The 22,253-nt window shown below is 48.8% G+C and overlaps 10 non-coding genes and 2 pseudogenes across 10 annotated transcripts; all 12 read left to right on the top strand.

Annotated features, from left to right (window-relative positions):
- Positions 1-411: 411 nt before the first annotated feature.
- Positions 412-602, top strand: LOC142271959 (U2 spliceosomal RNA). Its single transcript, XR_012736917.1, has one exon. It is a non-coding gene; the product is annotated as a U2 spliceosomal RNA (small nuclear RNA).
- Positions 603-1,989: 1,387 nt separating this feature from the next.
- On the top strand, positions 1,990-2,180 carry LOC142271960 (U2 spliceosomal RNA). Its single transcript, XR_012736918.1, has one exon. It is a non-coding gene; the product is annotated as a U2 spliceosomal RNA (small nuclear RNA).
- Positions 2,181-3,567: 1,387 nt separating this feature from the next.
- LOC142271961 (U2 spliceosomal RNA) lies at positions 3,568-3,758 on the top strand. Its single transcript, XR_012736919.1, has one exon. It is a non-coding gene; the product is annotated as a U2 spliceosomal RNA (small nuclear RNA).
- A 1,387-nt stretch (positions 3,759-5,145) lies between these two features.
- Positions 5,146-5,336, top strand: LOC142271964 (U2 spliceosomal RNA). Its single transcript, XR_012736921.1, has one exon. It is a non-coding gene; the product is annotated as a U2 spliceosomal RNA (small nuclear RNA).
- A 1,387-nt stretch (positions 5,337-6,723) lies between these two features.
- LOC142271965 (U2 spliceosomal RNA) lies at positions 6,724-6,914 on the top strand. The gene has a single exon (XR_012736922.1). It is a non-coding gene; the product is annotated as a U2 spliceosomal RNA (small nuclear RNA).
- A 1,387-nt stretch (positions 6,915-8,301) lies between these two features.
- LOC142271990 (U2 spliceosomal RNA) lies at positions 8,302-8,405 on the top strand (annotated as a pseudogene).
- A 5,431-nt stretch (positions 8,406-13,836) lies between these two features.
- Positions 13,837-14,041, top strand: LOC142271989 (U2 spliceosomal RNA; annotated as a pseudogene).
- Positions 14,042-15,428: 1,387 nt separating this feature from the next.
- Positions 15,429-15,619, top strand: LOC142271966 (U2 spliceosomal RNA). The gene has a single exon (XR_012736923.1). It is a non-coding gene; the product is annotated as a U2 spliceosomal RNA (small nuclear RNA).
- Positions 15,620-17,006: 1,387 nt separating this feature from the next.
- LOC142271967 (U2 spliceosomal RNA) lies at positions 17,007-17,197 on the top strand. The gene has a single exon (XR_012736924.1). It is a non-coding gene; the product is annotated as a U2 spliceosomal RNA (small nuclear RNA).
- Positions 17,198-18,584: 1,387 nt separating this feature from the next.
- Positions 18,585-18,775, top strand: LOC142271968 (U2 spliceosomal RNA). The gene has a single exon (XR_012736925.1). It is a non-coding gene; the product is annotated as a U2 spliceosomal RNA (small nuclear RNA).
- Positions 18,776-20,162: 1,387 nt separating this feature from the next.
- On the top strand, positions 20,163-20,353 carry LOC142271969 (U2 spliceosomal RNA). Its single transcript, XR_012736926.1, has one exon. It is a non-coding gene; the product is annotated as a U2 spliceosomal RNA (small nuclear RNA).
- A 1,387-nt stretch (positions 20,354-21,740) lies between these two features.
- Positions 21,741-21,931, top strand: LOC142271970 (U2 spliceosomal RNA). Its single transcript, XR_012736927.1, has one exon. It is a non-coding gene; the product is annotated as a U2 spliceosomal RNA (small nuclear RNA).
- Positions 21,932-22,253: the final 322 nt, after the last annotated feature.

The raw sequence follows: 22,253 nt of genomic DNA on the forward strand, positions 1-22,253 counted from the left end.
TGAGAAAGGTACAGAGGGCAGGGTTTGGGGGCTGGGAAGGAAAGGGAAAAGATTAGGGTTTGGGGATGATGAAAGGGCTTTCTACGGGTAAGGATGGCAAAGGGTGGCAGTGACGGAAAGTCAGGCAACCTGTCCTGTCCGTCTTTTTGTATCGTGAATTGGAAAGACTGCAAGGGGGAGGGGAGTTGCTTGCGCCCTAAAGGAGGAGTTATTCAGATTCATTGCAGTGGGCGGCGGCTGCAAAACGCACCATTCTTCTTGTTTTGGCTCTGCAAAGCAGCCTTTTCAAGGGTTGGCTTGGGTGACAAAATGTCTTGTGTAGGCGTGGGTTTGTCTCCCTCTCGCTCTCTCTCCCTAAGATGTGTCCGGCATAGGCCAGGGTGCCACTCGAGGCCCAAACCAATTCTGGTTATCGCTTCTCGGCCTTTTGGCTAAGATCAAGTGTAGTATCTGTTCTTATCAGTTTAATATCTGATACGTCCCCTATCTGGGGACCATATATTAAATGGATTTTTAGAACAGGGAGATGGAAAAAGAGCTTGCTCTGTCCACTCCACGCATTGACCTGGTATTGCAGTACCTCCAGGAACGGTGCACCCCTTCTTAACCCAGTTTCCAAAAGCAGAACTCAATTCACCTGATTCATATTAGCCCGATTTAATGAATTGGAAGAAAGCATACGTCTTCATATGCACCTCAATTTGGCCCATTCACTTTTCACACTTCCTCCTTTTGTTTTTTATCTTTCACACTTTTGACTTTCTTTATTCATCCAAATAGCAAACTCATCACCACTCAACCTGACCAACTCGGCTATGTCCCCGTGCTGCAGTTCTCTGTCTTATCTAGATCATTTGCAATTGAATGGAATAGATCCCTTTTGGACAAAGTGGATTCACCTGCTGCTGCAGTGACCACAGGTGTGATAACATCTAGAATTGGCATCTGGTGCGATCTCTCCGCTTCCACTCCAAAGAAAGTTACCTGTTTATTCCTATCATGCATTGGTTTTTGGGGTTTTCTTTGAGTAATGATGATCTCTTTAGTAGTCTGTTGGCGCCCTCTCCTGGAGGAATAGTTTGCTTGCTCTTGGACATTCTAAAAGAGAGGTCATGATAGACATTGAGCTTCTGAGCTCAATTGGGGACAGTCATGGGTGATGAATGTTTGCAACCTACTGCGAAGCCTCATACCGCAATATAAGGAACGTCAAATACTAAGAAAGGGCGGCCTATGAAAGAATTACTACTTTCAATAAGTACACTTAAACGGCTAATTGGGAATAGAAAAACTGTAAAAAGCCCTCTGAGAAAGCCCCCCTCTAACCTTTGATAGTAAGCTTTTCTGTAGTCTGCCTGTTGATGTATTTTCCGTTTGAACTGTGCACAACATGAAGAGACGGAACACTGGCGGCTTGTCACAATGCCCCCCGATGACATCACAATAGCGCTGCTGCCTAGAAAACAAGCTGCGCAGAAGAAGTTGTTCTTTGGGTGGGAGGGTGGGCTAGTGGAAGGAGGGGGCAATCTCTTTTTTTCCCGGGTGGTAGGGGGATGACAGGAGAAGGGAAGCGGGTGGTGAGAAAGGTACAGAGGGCAGGGTTTGGGGGCTGGGAAGGAAAGGGAAAAGATTAGGGTTTGGGGATGATGAAAGGGCTTTCTACGGGTAAGGATGGCAAAGGGTGGCAGTGACGGAAAGTCAGGCAACCTGTCCTGTCCGTCTTTTTGTATCGTGAATTGGAAAGACTGCAAGGGGGAGGGGAGTTGCTTGCGCCCTAAAGGAGGAGTTATTCAGATTCATTGCAGTGGGCGGCGGCTGCAAAACGCACCATTCTTCTTGTTTTGGCTCTGCAAAGCAGCCTTTTCAAGGGTTGGCTTGGGTGACAAAATGTCTTGTGTAGGCGTGGGTTTGTCTCCCTCTCGCTCTCTCTCCCTAAGATGTGTCCGGCATAGGCCAGGGTGCCACTCGAGGCCCAAACCAATTCTGGTTATCGCTTCTCGGCCTTTTGGCTAAGATCAAGTGTAGTATCTGTTCTTATCAGTTTAATATCTGATACGTCCCCTATCTGGGGACCATATATTAAATGGATTTTTAGAACAGGGAGATGGAAAAAGAGCTTGCTCTGTCCACTCCACGCATTGACCTGGTATTGCAGTACCTCCAGGAACGGTGCACCCCTTCTTAACCCAGTTTCCAAAAGCAGAACTCAATTCACCTGATTCATATTAGCCCGATTTAATGAATTGGAAGAAAGCATACGTCTTCATATGCACCTCAATTTGGCCCATTCACTTTTCACACTTCCTCCTTTTGTTTTTTATCTTTCACACTTTTGACTTTCTTTATTCATCCAAATAGCAAACTCATCACCACTCAACCTGACCAACTCGGCTATGTCCCCGTGCTGCAGTTCTCTGTCTTATCTAGATCATTTGCAATTGAATGGAATAGATCCCTTTTGGACAAAGTGGATTCACCTGCTGCTGCAGTGACCACAGGTGTGATAACATCTAGAATTGGCATCTGGTGCGATCTCTCCGCTTCCACTCCAAAGAAAGTTACCTGTTTATTCCTATCATGCATTGGTTTTTGGGGTTTTCTTTGAGTAATGATGATCTCTTTAGTAGTCTGTTGGCGCCCTCTCCTGGAGGAATAGTTTGCTTGCTCTTGGACATTCTAAAAGAGAGGTCATGATAGACATTGAGCTTCTGAGCTCAATTGGGGACAGTCATGGGTGATGAATGTTTGCAACCTACTGCGAAGCCTCATACCGCAATATAAGGAACGTCAAATACTAAGAAAGGGCGGCCTATGAAAGAATTACTACTTTCAATAAGTACACTTAAACGGCTAATTGGGAATAGAAAAACTGTAAAAAGCCCTCTGAGAAAGCCCCCCTCTAACCTTTGATAGTAAGCTTTTCTGTAGTCTGCCTGTTGATGTATTTTCCGTTTGAACTGTGCACAACATGAAGAGACGGAACACTGGCGGCTTGTCACAATGCCCCCCGATGACATCACAATAGCGCTGCTGCCTAGAAAACAAGCTGCGCAGAAGAAGTTGTTCTTTGGGTGGGAGGGTGGGCTAGTGGAAGGAGGGGGCAATCTCTTTTTTTCCCGGGTGGTAGGGGGATGACAGGAGAAGGGAAGCGGGTGGTGAGAAAGGTACAGAGGGCAGGGTTTGGGGGCTGGGAAGGAAAGGGAAAAGATTAGGGTTTGGGGATGATGAAAGGGCTTTCTACGGGTAAGGATGGCAAAGGGTGGCAGTGACGGAAAGTCAGGCAACCTGTCCTGTCCGTCTTTTTGTATCGTGAATTGGAAAGACTGCAAGGGGGAGGGGAGTTGCTTGCGCCCTAAAGGAGGAGTTATTCAGATTCATTGCAGTGGGCGGCGGCTGCAAAACGCACCATTCTTCTTGTTTTGGCTCTGCAAAGCAGCCTTTTCAAGGGTTGGCTTGGGTGACAAAATGTCTTGTGTAGGCGTGGGTTTGTCTCCCTCTCGCTCTCTCTCCCTAAGATGTGTCCGGCATAGGCCAGGGTGCCACTCGAGGCCCAAACCAATTCTGGTTATCGCTTCTCGGCCTTTTGGCTAAGATCAAGTGTAGTATCTGTTCTTATCAGTTTAATATCTGATACGTCCCCTATCTGGGGACCATATATTAAATGGATTTTTAGAACAGGGAGATGGAAAAAGAGCTTGCTCTGTCCACTCCACGCATTGACCTGGTATTGCAGTACCTCCAGGAACGGTGCACCCCTTCTTAACCCAGTTTCCAAAAGCAGAACTCAATTCACCTGATTCATATTAGCCCGATTTAATGAATTGGAAGAAAGCATACGTCTTCATATGCACCTCAATTTGGCCCATTCACTTTTCACACTTCCTCCTTTTGTTTTTTATCTTTCACACTTTTGACTTTCTTTATTCATCCAAATAGCAAACTCATCACCACTCAACCTGACCAACTCGGCTATGTCCCCGTGCTGCAGTTCTCTGTCTTATCTAGATCATTTGCAATTGAATGGAATAGATCCCTTTTGGACAAAGTGGATTCACCTGCTGCTGCAGTGACCACAGGTGTGATAACATCTAGAATTGGCATCTGGTGCGATCTCTCCGCTTCCACTCCAAAGAAAGTTACCTGTTTATTCCTATCATGCATTGGTTTTTGGGGTTTTCTTTGAGTAATGATGATCTCTTTAGTAGTCTGTTGGCGCCCTCTCCTGGAGGAATAGTTTGCTTGCTCTTGGACATTCTAAAAGAGAGGTCATGATAGACATTGAGCTTCTGAGCTCAATTGGGGACAGTCATGGGTGATGAATGTTTGCAACCTACTGCGAAGCCTCATACCGCAATATAAGGAACGTCAAATACTAAGAAAGGGCGGCCTATGAAAGAATTACTACTTTCAATAAGTACACTTAAACGGCTAATTGGGAATAGAAAAACTGTAAAAAGCCCTCTGAGAAAGCCCCCCTCTAACCTTTGATAGTAAGCTTTTCTGTAGTCTGCCTGTTGATGTATTTTCCGTTTGAACTGTGCACAACATGAAGAGACGGAACACTGGCGGCTTGTCACAATGCCCCCCGATGACATCACAATAGCGCTGCTGCCTAGAAAACAAGCTGCGCAGAAGAAGTTGTTCTTTGGGTGGGAGGGTGGGCTAGTGGAAGGAGGGGGCAATCTCTTTTTTTCCCGGGTGGTAGGGGGATGACAGGAGAAGGGAAGCGGGTGGTGAGAAAGGTACAGAGGGCAGGGTTTGGGGGCTGGGAAGGAAAGGGAAAAGATTAGGGTTTGGGGATGATGAAAGGGCTTTCTACGGGTAAGGATGGCAAAGGGTGGCAGTGACGGAAAGTCAGGCAACCTGTCCTGTCCGTCTTTTTGTATCGTGAATTGGAAAGACTGCAAGGGGGAGGGGAGTTGCTTGCGCCCTAAAGGAGGAGTTATTCAGATTCATTGCAGTGGGCGGCGGCTGCAAAACGCACCATTCTTCTTGTTTTGGCTCTGCAAAGCAGCCTTTTCAAGGGTTGGCTTGGGTGACAAAATGTCTTGTGTAGGCGTGGGTTTGTCTCCCTCTCGCTCTCTCTCCCTAAGATGTGTCCGGCATAGGCCAGGGTGCCACTCGAGGCCCAAACCAATTCTGGTTATCGCTTCTCGGCCTTTTGGCTAAGATCAAGTGTAGTATCTGTTCTTATCAGTTTAATATCTGATACGTCCCCTATCTGGGGACCATATATTAAATGGATTTTTAGAACAGGGAGATGGAAAAAGAGCTTGCTCTGTCCACTCCACGCATTGACCTGGTATTGCAGTACCTCCAGGAACGGTGCACCCCTTCTTAACCCAGTTTCCAAAAGCAGAACTCAATTCACCTGATTCATATTAGCCCGATTTAATGAATTGGAAGAAAGCATACGTCTTCATATGCACCTCAATTTGGCCCATTCACTTTTCACACTTCCTCCTTTTGTTTTTTATCTTTCACACTTTTGACTTTCTTTATTCATCCAAATAGCAAACTCATCACCACTCAACCTGACCAACTCGGCTATGTCCCCGTGCTGCAGTTCTCTGTCTTATCTAGATCATTTGCAATTGAATGGAATAGATCCCTTTTGGACAAAGTGGATTCACCTGCTGCTGCAGTGACCACAGGTGTGATAACATCTAGAATTGGCATCTGGTGCGATCTCTCCGCTTCCACTCCAAAGAAAGTTACCTGTTTATTCCTATCATGCATTGGTTTTTGGGGTTTTCTTTGAGTAATGATGATCTCTTTAGTAGTCTGTTGGCGCCCTCTCCTGGAGGAATAGTTTGCTTGCTCTTGGACATTCTAAAAGAGAGGTCATGATAGACATTGAGCTTCTGAGCTCAATTGGGGACAGTCATGGGTGATGAATGTTTGCAACCTACTGCGAAGCCTCATACCGCAATATAAGGAACGTCAAATACTAAGAAAGGGCGGCCTATGAAAGAATTACTACTTTCAATAAGTACACTTAAACGGCTAATTGGGAATAGAAAAACTGTAAAAAGCCCTCTGAGAAAGCCCCCCTCTAACCTTTGATAGTAAGCTTTTCTGTAGTCTGCCTGTTGATGTATTTTCCGTTTGAACTGTGCACAACATGAAGAGACGGAACACTGGCGGCTTGTCACAATGCCCCCCGATGACATCACAATAGCGCTGCTGCCTAGAAAACAAGCTGCGCAGAAGAAGTTGTTCTTTGGGTGGGAGGGTGGGCTAGTGGAAGGAGGGGGCAATCTCTTTTTTTCCCGGGTGGTAGGGGGATGACAGGAGAAGGGAAGCGGGTGGTGAGAAAGGTACAGAGGGCAGGGTTTGGGGGCTGGGAAGGAAAGGGAAAAGATTAGGGTTTGGGGATGATGAAAGGGCTTTCTACGGGTAAGGATGGCAAAGGGTGGCAGTGACGGAAAGTCAGGCAACCTGTCCTGTCCGTCTTTTTGTATCGTGAATTGGAAAGACTGCAAGGGGGAGGGGAGTTGCTTGCGCCCTAAAGGAGGAGTTATTCAGATTCATTGCAGTGGGCGGCGGCTGCAAAACGCACCATTCTTCTTGTTTTGGCTCTGCAAAGCAGCCTTTTCAAGGGTTGGCTTGGGTGACAAAATGTCTTGTGTAGGCGTGGGTTTGTCTCCCTCTCGCTCTCTCTCCCTAAGATGTGTCCGGCATAGGCCAGGGTGCCACTCGAGGCCCAAACCAATTCTGGTTATCGCTTCTCGGCCTTTTGGCTAAGATCAAGTGTAGTATCTGTTCTTATCAGTTTAATATCTGATACGTCCCCTATCTGGGGACCATATATTAAATGGATTTTTAGAACAGGGAGATGGAAAAAGAGCTTGCTCTGTCCACTCCACGCATTGACCTGGTATTGCAGTACCTCCAGGAACGGTGCACCCCTTCTTAACCCAGTTTCCAAAAGCAGAACTCAATTCACCTGATTCATATTAGCCCGATTTAATGAATTGGAAGAAAGCATACGTCTTCATATGCACCTCAATTTGGCCCATTCACTTTTCACACTTCCTCCTTTTGTTTTTTATCTTTCACACTTTTGACTTTCTTTATTCATCCAAATAGCAAACTCATCACCACTCAACCTGACCAACTCGGCTATGTCCCCGTGCTGCAGTTCTCTGTCTTATCTAGATCATTTGCAATTGAATGGAATAGATCCCTTTTGGACAAAGTGGATTCACCTGCTGCTGCAGTGACCACAGGTGTGATAACATCTAGAATTGGCATCTGGTGCGATCTCTCCGCTTCCACTCCAAAGAAAGTTACCTGTTTATTCCTATCATGCATTGGTTTTTGGGGTTTTCTTTGAGTAATGATGATCTCTTTAGTAGTCTGTTGGCGCCCTCTCCTGGAGGAATAGTTTGCTTGCTCTTGGACATTCTAAAAGAGAGGTCATGATAGACATTGAGCTTCTGAGCTCAATTGGGGACAGTCATGGGTGATGAATGTTTGCAACCTACTGCGAAGCCTCATACCGCAATATAAGGAACGTCAAATACTAAGAAAGGGCGGCCTATGAAAGAATTACTACTTTCAATAAGTACACTTAAACGGCTAATTGGGAATAGAAAAACTGTAAAAAGCCCTCTGAGAAAGCCCCCCTCTAACCTTTGATAGTAAGCTTTTCTGTAGTCTGCCTGTTGATGTATTTTCCGTTTGAACTGTGCACAACATGAAGAGACGGAACACTGGCGGCTTGTCACAATGCCCCCCGATGACATCACAATAGCGCTGCTGCCTAGAAAACAAGCTGCGCAGAAGAAGTTGTTCTTTGGGTGGGAGGGTGGGCTAGTGGAAGGAGGGGGCAATCTCTTTTTTTCCCGGGTGGTAGGGGGATGACAGGAGAAGGGAAGCGGGTGGTGAGAAAGGTACAGAGGGCAGGGTTTGGGGGCTGGGAAGGAAAGGGAAAAGATTAGGGTTTGGGGATGATGAAAGGGCTTTCTACGGGTAAGGATGGCAAAGGGTGGCAGTGACGGAAAGTCAGGCAACCTGTCCTGTCCGTCTTTTTGTATCGTGAATTGGAAAGACTGCAAGGGGGAGGGGAGTTGCTTGCGCCCTAAAGGAGGAGTTATTCAGATTCATTGCAGTGGGCGGCGGCTGCAAAACGCACCATTCTTCTTGTTTTGGCTCTGCAAAGCAGCCTTTTCAAGGGTTGGCTTGGGTGACAAAATGTCTTGTGTAGGCGTGGGTTTGTCTCCCTCTCGCTCTCTCTCCCTAAGATGTGTCCGGCATAGGCCAGGGTGCCACTCGAGGCCCAAACCAATTCTGGTTATCGCTTCTCGGCCTTTTGGCTAAGATCAAGTGTAGTATCTGTTCTTATCAGAACAAACTGAGCTAGCTACACTTGACGAGATACGATCAGGGAGACAAGCTCCGAAGCCCAGCCGAGACCGAAAGAGGGAGATCGGACGGAAGAAGAGCTTGGCAGAAAGAAGCAAGAAGACGAAGGCTCGGAGAAGACTTGGGGAGACCAGAGGAACTTCGAGGAGGAACACAGCGGGAGAAGACACCCGGAGAAGAATCCAAGATCCAGCTCCGGGAACTCAAGCAGGAACCAGCCATGGCAAGCAAGCCAGAGAAGGCAGCCAAGAAGGCTCAGGACCCAGGGACCTCCAGGAAGGCTCATCCAGAGGCTTCTTCGGCCCAAGAGGCCCCTACCTCCGACGCCAGCCAGCTGGAGGGAGCCCGGACGCCGCCTGAAAAGGCTCCAACCCTGGAGCCTTGGATGCGGCAGACGGTCGCCCTGAAGCTGAAGGCGGTGGATGGTAGGTTGCCGGACATGTCCAGCGACGTGTTCTGCAAGAAGATGATTCTGGATCAGGGCTTCTCCAGGGCGGAAACCCTGAGTGTCCAGACCTTCATGACTGGCATTTTTCTGGTAACCTTTGCCACGGTGAATGCCTGCAGGAGATACTGGGAGGCGATGAACGCAGCGATGCCGGACTCCCCTTTTCATTCTTTTTTAGGATCCTGTCCTATTCAGAGGGATGAGAAGAGGATCACGGTCTCCATGCGGAACCCGCACACCCCAGGAAGAGACATCTCCACGTTCCTGGGACGTCTCTGCACAGTGGTGAGGGAGCCATCCCACATCCTTAACGGCAACGGATTCTGGACGGGTAAGTGGTCAGTAACCATTCGACTCCACAGGGAACCAGCATCCGAGGATGGTCTCCAGCACCTGCCCCCGACATTCTCTCTGGGAAACTCCTTTGGTCTCATCTACTACCCGGACATGCCACACAACTGCAGGAAATGTGGCGGGAAAGGGCATTCGATGAAGACCTGCAAGGAGGACGCCTGCAGGGTTTGCCGGGTGACAGGACACAGCTCCAAGGACTGCCCAAAGAAGAAGACTTGCAACCTATGTGGACAGGCGGACCACCTTTACAAGGACTGCCCACAGCGGGAGAAATCCTGGGCAAGGGTTGCCGCGGCGACCCAGTATCGGGTAGTCACAGCTTCGTCGACCAAGGCAGCTACGACCAAGGCCACAGAGGCCAAGGACAAGGCGGCCAAGAACCCAGCGACCGTGGCTCCAGCCGATGCCCCAGCAGCCACGGAGTCCAGGGAAAAGAAGGGTAAGAAAACTGTTGCCCCCTCCCTGGCCCCCCCCCCCTGTCACCCCTGTCCAAACCCCTCCCCCCCCGGCCAACCCTACTGAGGATTCCACTACCTCCACCTCATTTCCCTACTCCTCAGTTGGTCTCCTCACCCCCCCCCCCAAAGCCCACTCTCCCTCCCCAGACCATGAGAGCAGAGGGCCTCAGCACTCTTGCACTTTTCACCGAGGAGGATTTTCCAGCTCTTGTCTCCTCAGGTACAGGCCAAAGGAAAAGGAAGGTGGAAGATAGTCCTGTCGCAGAACCTTCCAAGCTGTTCATTGTGGACCCCAATCCACCCCAGGAAGAGGAGGATGGCCTCCTCCCAGAACCGGACGTGTTGGAGCAGATGGTGGAGTCCCTTGTGGCCGAAGAAGAAATGGAGGAGTCGGAAGCCACTGAGGCACCATCCCTGCTCGATCAGCTAGAAGAAGAGGGTCTGCTGGAGATACCCTTACCAGCAGGTGCCAAAGAGGAAGAACCGCCCGACCGGAGTGGTAACTAAGGCACACCGCCTGCTCTAACTTTCTCTTTCCTCCAATGACTGCTAACATTAACATCTTTTCCATTAATGTTAGGAGCATCAGAGACAAGTTCCGACGTCAGACAATTTTTGCGTTCCTTAACACTCAGTCTAGTGATGTATTTTTCCTGCAGGAATGCTCCCTTCCCTCCTCTAGGTCCTTCAACCATCTGGCCAGGGAGTGGACCCATGGCCCATCCTACTGGTCTGGCGGGGGCGACTGTAGGTCCGCGGGGGTCGCCGTGCTGATCAGGGGAAGCGCCTTCACATTGGACTCTGTTCAGGAAATCGTCTGCGGCAGGTTACTGCTCGTGGATGGCACCTGGGCGGGAGAACCTGTCAGGTTCATCAATGTGTATGCTTCTCCTGTGAAGAGCGATCGACTGGAGCTCCTCCAAGCCCTGCGCCCTCAGCTCGCTACCGCCAGGACGGTAGTGATGGCCGGGGATTTCAACTGCCCGATTGAGGAGGATGGACGCAGTTCTGGAACGGCTGCCAAGTTGGACGTCACATCCAAACTGCTCATTGAGATGGTGACCGAAGCCTCTCTTGTGGACGTTGTTGGCTCCATCGGACACGGATCCGTGAACTATTCATGGTGCCGATCCGATGGCTCGCTGCGTTCCAGGATTGACTTTGTGTTTACCTCTCGGGCGGTTGGGCGGAGTGGGCACTCGATGGTCCCCTGCTTCTTCTCTGACCACAGAGCCATTCACTTTCAAGGTGTGCTGGGCCATGGCTTCCCCATTGGCCCGGGCTCCTGGAAGCTGAACTGCTCTCTGCTGGAAAAGGGTGAGATTCTGGAGGAGCTTAGAGCTGCCTACTCCACGTGGCGGGCCTACAAGGCGGGCTTCCAGTTTGTTTCTGACTGGTGGGAATACGTTAAACTCGAGTTCCGTTTCTTCTTTCAGGCAAAGAGTCAACAACAGGCGTGTCTGAAGAGGAGGGACTTCAGGAGACTCCAGCGTGAGCTGCGTTCCCTGCAGGACCTTCTTCGATGCGGCTGGGACGTGAGAGAGGAGCTGGAGGAGACTAAGAGGAGCCTGAAAAGGCACTTCGAGGAGGAGTCCGAGCGAATTGTCTTCCGTTCCAAAGTGGAGAACCTGGAGAAGGGTGAGAAATGTAACTCGTTCTTTTTCAGGAAACTCCACGCCGGTCACACGCCCATGAATGAACTACGAGACGAGAGTGGAAGCATACGACGCGGGAAAGAGAATGTGATGAAGGTCGTCAGCGACTTCTACAGCGAACTCTACGCCCGCAAGACTACTGACCCCGAGGCCGCCGATAAGTTCCTGTCAGGTATCACTAACCATCTTGACCCTGCAGACGCGGCGGCCATGGACGTTCCTCTGACGGTGGACGAGCTGCTCTCGGCCGCCAAATCCTTTAGTTCTGGCAGGACACCGGGCAGTGACGGCCTCCCAGCAGAGCTCTATGTAGCGCTGGGAGACCTAATCTGTCCGGACCTGTTGGGGCTGTATGAGGAGATGGTGGTGGAGGGCAGAATGCCTCCATCTCTGAGGGAAGGAATGGTCACGATCCTGTACAAGCGTAAAGGAGAGAGGTGCGACCTGAAGAATTGGCGTCCCATCACCCTTCTGAATGTCGACTACAAGATCCTGGCCAAGACGATGGCAACGAGACTGAAGACGGTTATCGGACGGATCATCCACCCGGATCAGACCTGCGGCATCCCCGGACGTCGCATCGCAGACAGCCTGGCTCTCATGCGGGACACGGTCGAGTACATCAAAGCCCGCCGGGTGCACGCAGCCCTGATCTCGTTGGATCAGGAAAAGGCCTTCGACCGTGTTTCCCATGAGTTCCTGGGCAAAGCTCTGCACAGGTTAGGTTTGGGTAACATGTTTTGTTTGTATGTCCAACTAATGTATTTTGATATTCACAGCTCGGTGTTGGTAAACGGCTGGAAGACTGACCCCTTCCCGGTCCTCTCAGGGGTCAGACAAGGCTGTCCTCTGTCACCTCTTCTTTTTGTTTGTGTTATAGAACTCTTTGCAGAGGCTATCCGGCGGAATGGAGAGATCAGAGGGATCACCGCACCAGGACCAGAACGCTTCGAGGTCAAGTGCTCGCTCTACATGGACGACGTGACCGTCTTCTGCGCGGACCGGCGCTCAGTCGACACCCTCGTCCAGACCTGTGAGACCTTCGGACGGGCTTCGGGAGCCAAAGTCAACTGCGGGAAGTCGGAAGCCATGCTCTTCGGGGACTGGCAGCCGGCCTCTTCCGCCCCCTTCCCTTTCAGCACCCAGCCGGATTTCATCAAGGTTCTTGGAGTCTGGTTCGGGAAGGAAGGAGCAGCCCTCAAGTCCTGGGAGGAACGCTTGACCAAGATCACCCAACGGATCGGTCTGTGGAGCCTCAGACGCCTCACCTGTGAGGGCAAAGCACTGGTCCTGCGTAACGAGGTACTGCCCGTGCTGCAGTACACGGCCCAGGCCTGGCCCCCCCTTGCCACCGTGTGCAGGGCCATTACCAGGACGGTGTTTCGTTTTGTCTGGGGATCCAAGATGGACAGAGTAAAGCGGAGCATCATGTACAAGGATCCTCGCAAGGGTGGGAAGGGCGTACCCGATATCCCCACCCTCCTGCGATCCTCCTTCGTATGTGACTGCGTTCGCCGAACTCTGCGAGTCAAGAGAGGTTCCGCGGGTGGGTCCATGTCTCGCTTCTTCCTGCTCCCCCTTTGGAGACGGTTAGGCTGGGACAAGTGGGACAGCTCCTTCCCCTACAACTGGACGGCGCCATGGTTCTACGGAGACGTGGTTCGGTTTGTGAGGGAACACCAACTGGAGGGACTCAAGCCTGATTTGTGGAAGCCAAAGACTATCCACAAACTCATCAGAGCCAAGGACGAAATGGAGAACATTCCAGGACTTCATCACGACACACTGGAGACTGTTTGGACAAACGTGTCATCGGCTGGATTGACCAACGGGCACAAGGACTTGTCATGGATGGCGATACAGGGCGGACTGCCCGTCCGGTCATTCATGCACGCCCGGAACCTGTGCAAAACCCGGTACTGCCCAAGGTGCCCCTTCGTGGAGGAAACATCGCTGCACGCCTTTTGGGACTGCCGTTTCGCACAGCGCCTGTTGGTTGCCCTGGAGGATGACCTGAGGAACTCCGTCCCCAGAGGGAGCCTATCGTACCATTCCGTACTTTATGGACTCTTCCCTGGGACTCACACCGTTGGAGCCATCCAGGAGGCTTGGCGCCTTATGAACTGCTTTAAGGACGCTATTTGGGTCGCCAGGAACCGGCTCATCTTGAAGAGGGAGAGGATGTCTATCCAGGATTGCCGCAGGCTGATCCACAGCCTGCTCAGAGACTATTCCATCATGGACAGTCCGGACGACAGCGCCGAGGAGGAGGTTTAGACCTCTTCCATGCCCCCTCCCTCCTTTTCCCGTTATGTGCGTCTTTCAATAAAGCTTCGGGCCTGTGACTTCCCCACCCTATCCCCCTTTTCCCCTACCCCCATCCCCCAATCGCCGGTTCGTCGTTATTTATTGTCTAACTTTTTCTTTCAGCTTGAGTGTTATGGATAAGCATAGGAGCGTGATGTATAGTTTAGTGCGTCGTACTCTATGGCTATGTAAGAAGGATTGTATATTTCTGTGTGTACGGGGCTGCGGCACTGTACACGGTTTGTTACCTTTTTGTGAGTAGTGCATGATAATAAAGATGCTGTTAAATCAAAAAATCTGTTCTTATCAGTTTAATATCTGATACGTCCCCTATCTGGGGACCATATATTAAATGGATTTTTAGAACAGGGAGATGGAAAAAGAGCTTGCTCTGTCCACTCCACGCATTGACCTGGTATTGCAGTACCTCCAGGAACGGTGCACCCCTTCTTAACCCAGTTTCCAAAAGCAGAACTCAATTCACCTGATTCATATTAGCCCGATTTAATGAATTGGAAGAAAGCATACGTCTTCATATGCACCTCAATTTGGCCCATTCACTTTTCACACTTCCTCCTTTTGTTTTTTATCTTTCACACTTTTGACTTTCTTTATTCATCCAAATAGCAAACTCATCACCACTCAACCTGACCAACTCGGCTATGTCCCCGTGCTGCAGTTCTCTGTCTTATCTAGATCATTTGCAATTGAATGGAATAGATCCCTTTTGGACAAAGTGGATTCACCTGCTGCTGCAGTGACCACAGGTGTGATAACATCTAGAATTGGCATCTGGTGCGATCTCTCCGCTTCCACTCCAAAGAAAGTTACCTGTTTATTCCTATCATGCATTGGTTTTTGGGGTTTTCTTTGAGTAATGATGATCTCTTTAGTAGTCTGTTGGCGCCCTCTCCTGGAGGAATAGTTTGCTTGCTCTTGGACATTCTAAAAGAGAGGTCATGATAGACATTGAGCTTCTGAGCTCAATTGGGGACAGTCATGGGTGATGAATGTTTGCAACCTACTGCGAAGCCTCATACCGCAATATAAGGAACGTCAAATACTAAGAAAGGGCGGCCTATGAAAGAATTACTACTTTCAATAAGTACACTTAAACGGCTAATTGGGAATAGAAAAACTGTAAAAAGCCCTCTGAGAAAGCCCCCCTCTAACCTTTGATAGTAAGCTTTTCTGTAGTCTGCCTGTTGATGTATTTTCCGTTTGAACTGTGCACAACATGAAGAGACGGAACACTGGCGGCTTGTCACAATGCCCCCCGATGACATCACAATAGCGCTGCTGCCTAGAAAACAAGCTGCGCAGAAGAAGTTGTTCTTTGGGTGGGAGGGTGGGCTAGTGGAAGGAGGGGGCAATCTCTTTTTTTCCCGGGTGGTAGGGGGATGACAGGAGAAGGGAAGCGGGTGGTGAGAAAGGTACAGAGGGCAGGGTTTGGGGGCTGGGAAGGAAAGGGAAAAGATTAGGGTTTGGGGATGATGAAAGGGCTTTCTACGGGTAAGGATGGCAAAGGGTGGCAGTGACGGAAAGTCAGGCAACCTGTCCTGTCCGTCTTTTTGTATCGTGAATTGGAAAGACTGCAAGGGGGAGGGGAGTTGCTTGCGCCCTAAAGGAGGAGTTATTCAGATTCATTGCAGTGGGCGGCGGCTGCAAAACGCACCATTCTTCTTGTTTTGGCTCTGCAAAGCAGCCTTTTCAAGGGTTGGCTTGGGTGACAAAATGTCTTGTGTAGGCGTGGGTTTGTCTCCCTCTCGCTCTCTCTCCCTAAGATGTGTCCGGCATAGGCCAGGGTGCCACTCGAGGCCCAAACCAATTCTGGTTATCGCTTCTCGGCCTTTTGGCTAAGATCAAGTGTAGTATCTGTTCTTATCAGTTTAATATCTGATACGTCCCCTATCTGGGGACCATATATTAAATGGATTTTTAGAACAGGGAGATGGAAAAAGAGCTTGCTCTGTCCACTCCACGCATTGACCTGGTATTGCAGTACCTCCAGGAACGGTGCACCCCTTCTTAACCCAGTTTCCAAAAGCAGAACTCAATTCACCTGATTCATATTAGCCCGATTTAATGAATTGGAAGAAAGCATACGTCTTCATATGCACCTCAATTTGGCCCATTCACTTTTCACACTTCCTCCTTTTGTTTTTTATCTTTCACACTTTTGACTTTCTTTATTCATCCAAATAGCAAACTCATCACCACTCAACCTGACCAACTCGGCTATGTCCCCGTGCTGCAGTTCTCTGTCTTATCTAGATCATTTGCAATTGAATGGAATAGATCCCTTTTGGACAAAGTGGATTCACCTGCTGCTGCAGTGACCACAGGTGTGATAACATCTAGAATTGGCATCTGGTGCGATCTCTCCGCTTCCACTCCAAAGAAAGTTACCTGTTTATTCCTATCATGCATTGGTTTTTGGGGTTTTCTTTGAGTAATGATGATCTCTTTAGTAGTCTGTTGGCGCCCTCTCCTGGAGGAATAGTTTGCTTGCTCTTGGACATTCTAAAAGAGAGGTCATGATAGACATTGAGCTTCTGAGCTCAATTGGGGACAGTCATGGGTGATGAATGTTTGCAACCTACTGCGAAGCCTCATACCGCAATATAAGGAACGTCAAATACTAAGAAAGGGCGGCCTATGAAAGAATTACTACTTTCAATAAGTACACTTAAACGGCTAATTGGGAATAGAAAAACTGTAAAAAGCCCTCTGAGAAAGCCCCCCTCTAACCTTTGATAGTAAGCTTTTCTGTAGTCTGCCTGTTGATGTATTTTCCGTTTGAACTGTGCACAACATGAAGAGACGGAACACTGGCGGCTTGTCACAATGCCCCCCGATGACATCACAATAGCGCTGCTGCCTAGAAAACAAGCTGCGCAGAAGAAGTTGTTCTTTGGGTGGGAGGGTGGGCTAGTGGAAGGAGGGGGCAATCTCTTTTTTTCCCGGGTGGTAGGGGGATGACAGGAGAAGGGAAGCGGGTGGTGAGAAAGGTACAGAGGGCAGGGTTTGGGGGCTGGGAAGGAAAGGGAAAAGATTAGGGTTTGGGGATGATGAAAGGGCTTTCTACGGGTAAGGATGGCAAAGGGTGGCAGTGACGGAAAGTCAGGCAACCTGTCCTGTCCGTCTTTTTGTATCGTGAATTGGAAAGACTGCAAGGGGGAGGGGAGTTGCTTGCGCCCTAAAGGAGGAGTTATTCAGATTCATTGCAGTGGGCGGCGGCTGCAAAACGCACCATTCTTCTTGTTTTGGCTCTGCAAAGCAGCCTTTTCAAGGGTTGGCTTGGGTGACAAAATGTCTTGTGTAGGCGTGGGTTTGTCTCCCTCTCGCTCTCTCTCCCTAAGATGTGTCCGGCATAGGCCAGGGTGCCACTCGAGGCCCAAACCAATTCTGGTTATCGCTTCTCGGCCTTTTGGCTAAGATCAAGTGTAGTATCTGTTCTTATCAGTTTAATATCTGATACGTCCCCTATCTGGGGACCATATATTAAATGGATTTTTAGAACAGGGAGATGGAAAAAGAGCTTGCTCTGTCCACTCCACGCATTGACCTGGTATTGCAGTACCTCCAGGAACGGTGCACCCCTTCTTAACCCAGTTTCCAAAAGCAGAACTCAATTCACCTGATTCATATTAGCCCGATTTAATGAATTGGAAGAAAGCATACGTCTTCATATGCACCTCAATTTGGCCCATTCACTTTTCACACTTCCTCCTTTTGTTTTTTATCTTTCACACTTTTGACTTTCTTTATTCATCCAAATAGCAAACTCATCACCACTCAACCTGACCAACTCGGCTATGTCCCCGTGCTGCAGTTCTCTGTCTTATCTAGATCATTTGCAATTGAATGGAATAGATCCCTTTTGGACAAAGTGGATTCACCTGCTGCTGCAGTGACCACAGGTGTGATAACATCTAGAATTGGCATCTGGTGCGATCTCTCCGCTTCCACTCCAAAGAAAGTTACCTGTTTATTCCTATCATGCATTGGTTTTTGGGGTTTTCTTTGAGTAATGATGATCTCTTTAGTAGTCTGTTGGCGCCCTCTCCTGGAGGAATAGTTTGCTTGCTCTTGGACATTCTAAAAGAGAGGTCATGATAGACATTGAGCTTCTGAGCTCAATTGGGGACAGTCATGGGTGATGAATGTTTGCAACCTACTGCGAAGCCTCATACCGCAATATAAGGAACGTCAAATACTAAGAAAGGGCGGCCTATGAAAGAATTACTACTTTCAATAAGTACACTTAAACGGCTAATTGGGAATAGAAAAACTGTAAAAAGCCCTCTGAGAAAGCCCCCCTCTAACCTTTGATAGTAAGCTTTTCTGTAGTCTGCCTGTTGATGTATTTTCCGTTTGAACTGTGCACAACATGAAGAGACGGAACACTGGCGGCTTGTCACAATGCCCCCCGATGACATCACAATAGCGCTGCTGCCTAGAAAACAAGCTGCGCAGAAGAAGTTGTTCTTTGGGTGGGAGGGTGGGCTAGTGGAAGGAGGGGGCAATCTCTTTTTTTCCCGGGTGGTAGGGGGATGACAGGAGAAGGGAAGCGGGTGGTGAGAAAGGTACAGAGGGCAGGGTTTGGGGGCTGGGAAGGAAAGGGAAAAGATTAGGGTTTGGGGATGATGAAAGGGCTTTCTACGGGTAAGGATGGCAAAGGGTGGCAGTGACGGAAAGTCAGGCAACCTGTCCTGTCCGTCTTTTTGTATCGTGAATTGGAAAGACTGCAAGGGGGAGGGGAGTTGCTTGCGCCCTAAAGGAGGAGTTATTCAGATTCATTGCAGTGGGCGGCGGCTGCAAAACGCACCATTCTTCTTGTTTTGGCTCTGCAAAGCAGCCTTTTCAAGGGTTGGCTTGGGTGACAAAATGTCTTGTGTAGGCGTGGGTTTGTCTCCCTCTCGCTCTCTCTCCCTAAGATGTGTCCGGCATAGGCCAGGGTGCCACTCGAGGCCCAAACCAATTCTGGTTATCGCTTCTCGGCCTTTTGGCTAAGATCAAGTGTAGTATCTGTTCTTATCAGTTTAATATCTGATACGTCCCCTATCTGGGGACCATATATTAAATGGATTTTTAGAACAGGGAGATGGAAAAAGAGCTTGCTCTGTCCACTCCACGCATTGACCTGGTATTGCAGTACCTCCAGGAACGGTGCACCCCTTCTTAACCCAGTTTCCAAAAGCAGAACTCAATTCACCTGATTCATATTAGCCCGATTTAATGAATTGGAAGAAAGCATACGTCTTCATATGCACCTCAATTTGGCCCATTCACTTTTCACACTTCCTCCTTTTGTTTTTTATCTTTCACACTTTTGACTTTCTTTATTCATCCAAATAGCAAACTCATCACCACTCAACCTGACCAACTCGGCTATGTCCCCGTGCTGCAGTTCTCTGTCTTATCTAGATCATTTGCAATTGAATGGAATAGATCCCTTTTGGACAAAGTGGATTCACCTGCTGCTGCAGTGACCACAGGTGTGATAACATCTAGAATTGGCATCTGGTGCGATCTCTCCGCTTCCACTCCAAAGAAAGTTACCTGTTTATTCCTATCATGCATTGGTTTTTGGGGTTTTCTTTGAGTAATGATGATCTCTTTAGTAGTCTGTTGGCGCCCTCTCCTGGAGGAATAGTTTGCTTGCTCTTGGACATTCTAAAAGAGAGGTCATGATAGACATTGAGCTTCTGAGCTCAATTGGGGACAGTCATGGGTGATGAATGTTTGCAACCTACTGCGAAGCCTCATACCGCAATATAAGGAACGTCAAATACTAAGAAAGGGCGGCCTATGAAAGAATTACTACTTTCAATAAGTACACTTAAACGGCTAATTGGGAATAGAAAAACTGTAAAAAGCCCTCTGAGAAAGCCCCCCTCTAACCTTTGATAGTAAGCTTTTCTGTAGTCTGCCTGTTGATGTATTTTCCGTTTGAACTGTGCACAACATGAAGAGACGGAACACTGGCGGCTTGTCACAATGCCCCCCGATGACATCACAATAGCGCTGCTGCCTAGAAAACAAGCTGCGCAGAAGAAGTTGTTCTTTGGGTGGGAGGGTGGGCTAGTGGAAGGAGGGGGCAATCTCTTTTTTTCCCGGGTGGTAGGGGGATGACAGGAGAAGGGAAGCGGGTGGTGAGAAAGGTACAGAGGGCAGGGTTTGGGGGCTGGGAAGGAAAGGGAAAAGATTAGGGTTTGGGGATGATGAAAGGGCTTTCTACGGGTAAGGATGGCAAAGGGTGGCAGTGACGGAAAGTCAGGCAACCTGTCCTGTCCGTCTTTTTGTATCGTGAATTGGAAAGACTGCAAGGGGGAGGGGAGTTGCTTGCGCCCTAAAGGAGGAGTTATTCAGATTCATTGCAGTGGGCGGCGGCTGCAAAACGCACCATTCTTCTTGTTTTGGCTCTGCAAAGCAGCCTTTTCAAGGGTTGGCTTGGGTGACAAAATGTCTTGTGTAGGCGTGGGTTTGTCTCCCTCTCGCTCTCTCTCCCTAAGATGTGTCCGGCATAGGCCAGGGTGCCACTCGAGGCCCAAACCAATTCTGGTTATCGCTTCTCGGCCTTTTGGCTAAGATCAAGTGTAGTATCTGTTCTTATCAGTTTAATATCTGATACGTCCCCTATCTGGGGACCATATATTAAATGGATTTTTAGAACAGGGAGATGGAAAAAGAGCTTGCTCTGTCCACTCCACGCATTGACCTGGTATTGCAGTACCTCCAGGAACGGTGCACCCCTTCTTAACCCAGTTTCCAAAAGCAGAACTCAATTCACCTGATTCATATTAGCCCGATTTAATGAATTGGAAGAAAGCATACGTCTTCATATGCACCTCAATTTGGCCCATTCACTTTTCACACTTCCTCCTTTTGTTTTTTATCTTTCACACTTTTGACTTTCTTTATTCATCCAAATAGCAAACTCATCACCACTCAACCTGACCAACTCGGCTATGTCCCCGTGCTGCAGTTCTCTGTCTTATCTAGATCATTTGCAATTGAATGGAATAGATCCCTTTTGGACAAAGTGGATTCACCTGCTGCTGCAGTGACCACAGGTGTGATAACATCTAGAATTGGCATCTGGTGCGATCTCTCCGCTTCCACTCCAAAGAAAGTTACCTGTTTATTCCTATCATGCATTGGTTTTTGGGGTTTTCTTTGAGTAATGATGATCTCTTTAGTAGTCTGTTGGCGCCCTCTCCTGGAGGAATAGTTTGCTTGCTCTTGGACATTCTAAAAGAGAGGTCATGATAGACATTGAGCTTCTGAGCTCAATTGGGGACAGTCATGGGTGATGAATGTTTGCAACCTACTGCGAAGCCTCATACCGCAATATAAGGAACGTCAAATACTAAGAAAGGGCGGCCTATGAAAGAATTACTACTTTCAATAAGTACACTTAAACGGCTAATTGGGAATAGAAAAACTGTAAAAAGCCCTCTGAGAAAGCCCCCCTCTAACCTTTGATAGTAAGCTTTTCTGTAGTCTGCCTGTTGATGTATTTTCCGTTTGAACTGTGCACAACATGAAGAGACGGAACACTGGCGGCTTGTCACAATGCCCCCCGATGACATCACAATAGCGCTGCTGCCTAGAAAACAAGCTGCGCAGAAGAAGTTGTTCTTTGGGTGGGAGGGTGGGCTAGTGGAAGGAGGGGGCAATCTCTTTTTTTCCCGGGTGGTAGGGGGATGACAGGAGAAGGGAAGCGGGTGGTGAGAAAGGTACAGAGGGCAGGGTTTGGGGGCTGGGAAGGAAAGGGAAAAGATTAGGGTTTGGGGATGATGAAAGGGCTTTCTACGGGTAAGGATGGCAAAGGGTGGCAGTGACGGAAAGTCAGGCAACCTGTCCTGTCCGTCTTTTTGTATCGTGAATTGGAAAGACTGCAAGGGGGAGGGGAGTTGCTTGCGCCCTAAAGGAGGAGTTATTCAGATTCATTGCAGTGGGCGGCGGCTGCAAAACGCACCATTCTTCTTGTTTTGGCTCTGCAAAGCAGCCTTTTCAAGGGTTGGCTTGGGTGACAAAATGTCTTGTGTAGGCGTGGGTTTGTCTCCCTCTCGCTCTCTCTCCCTAAGATGTGTCCGGCATAGGCCAGGGTGCCACTCGAGGCCCAAACCAATTCTGGTTATCGCTTCTCGGCCTTTTGGCTAAGATCAAGTGTAGTATCTGTTCTTATCAGTTTAATATCTGATACGTCCCCTATCTGGGGACCATATATTAAATGGATTTTTAGAACAGGGAGATGGAAAAAGAGCTTGCTCTGTCCACTCCACGCATTGACCTGGTATTGCAGTACCTCCAGGAACGGTGCACCCCTTCTTAACCCAGTTTCCAAAAGCAGAACTCAATTCACCTGATTCATATTAGCCCGATTTAATGAATTGGAAGAAAGCATACGTCTTCATATGCACCTCAATTTGGCCCATTCACTTTTCACACTTCCTCCTTTTGTTTTTTATCTTTCACACTTTTGACTTTCTTTATTCATCCAAATAGCAAACTCATCACCACTCAACCTGACCAACTCGGCTATGTCCCCGTGCTGCAGTTCTCTGTCTTATCTAGATCATTTGCAATTGAATGGAATAGATCCCTTTTGGACAAAGTGGATTCACCTGCTGCTGCAGTGACCACAGGTGT

The sequence above is a fragment of the Anomaloglossus baeobatrachus genome, unplaced genomic scaffold (genome assembly GCF_048569485.1).
Source record: "Anomaloglossus baeobatrachus isolate aAnoBae1 unplaced genomic scaffold, aAnoBae1.hap1 Scaffold_3419, whole genome shotgun sequence".
Taxonomy (NCBI): domain Eukaryota; kingdom Metazoa; phylum Chordata; class Amphibia; order Anura; family Aromobatidae; genus Anomaloglossus; species Anomaloglossus baeobatrachus.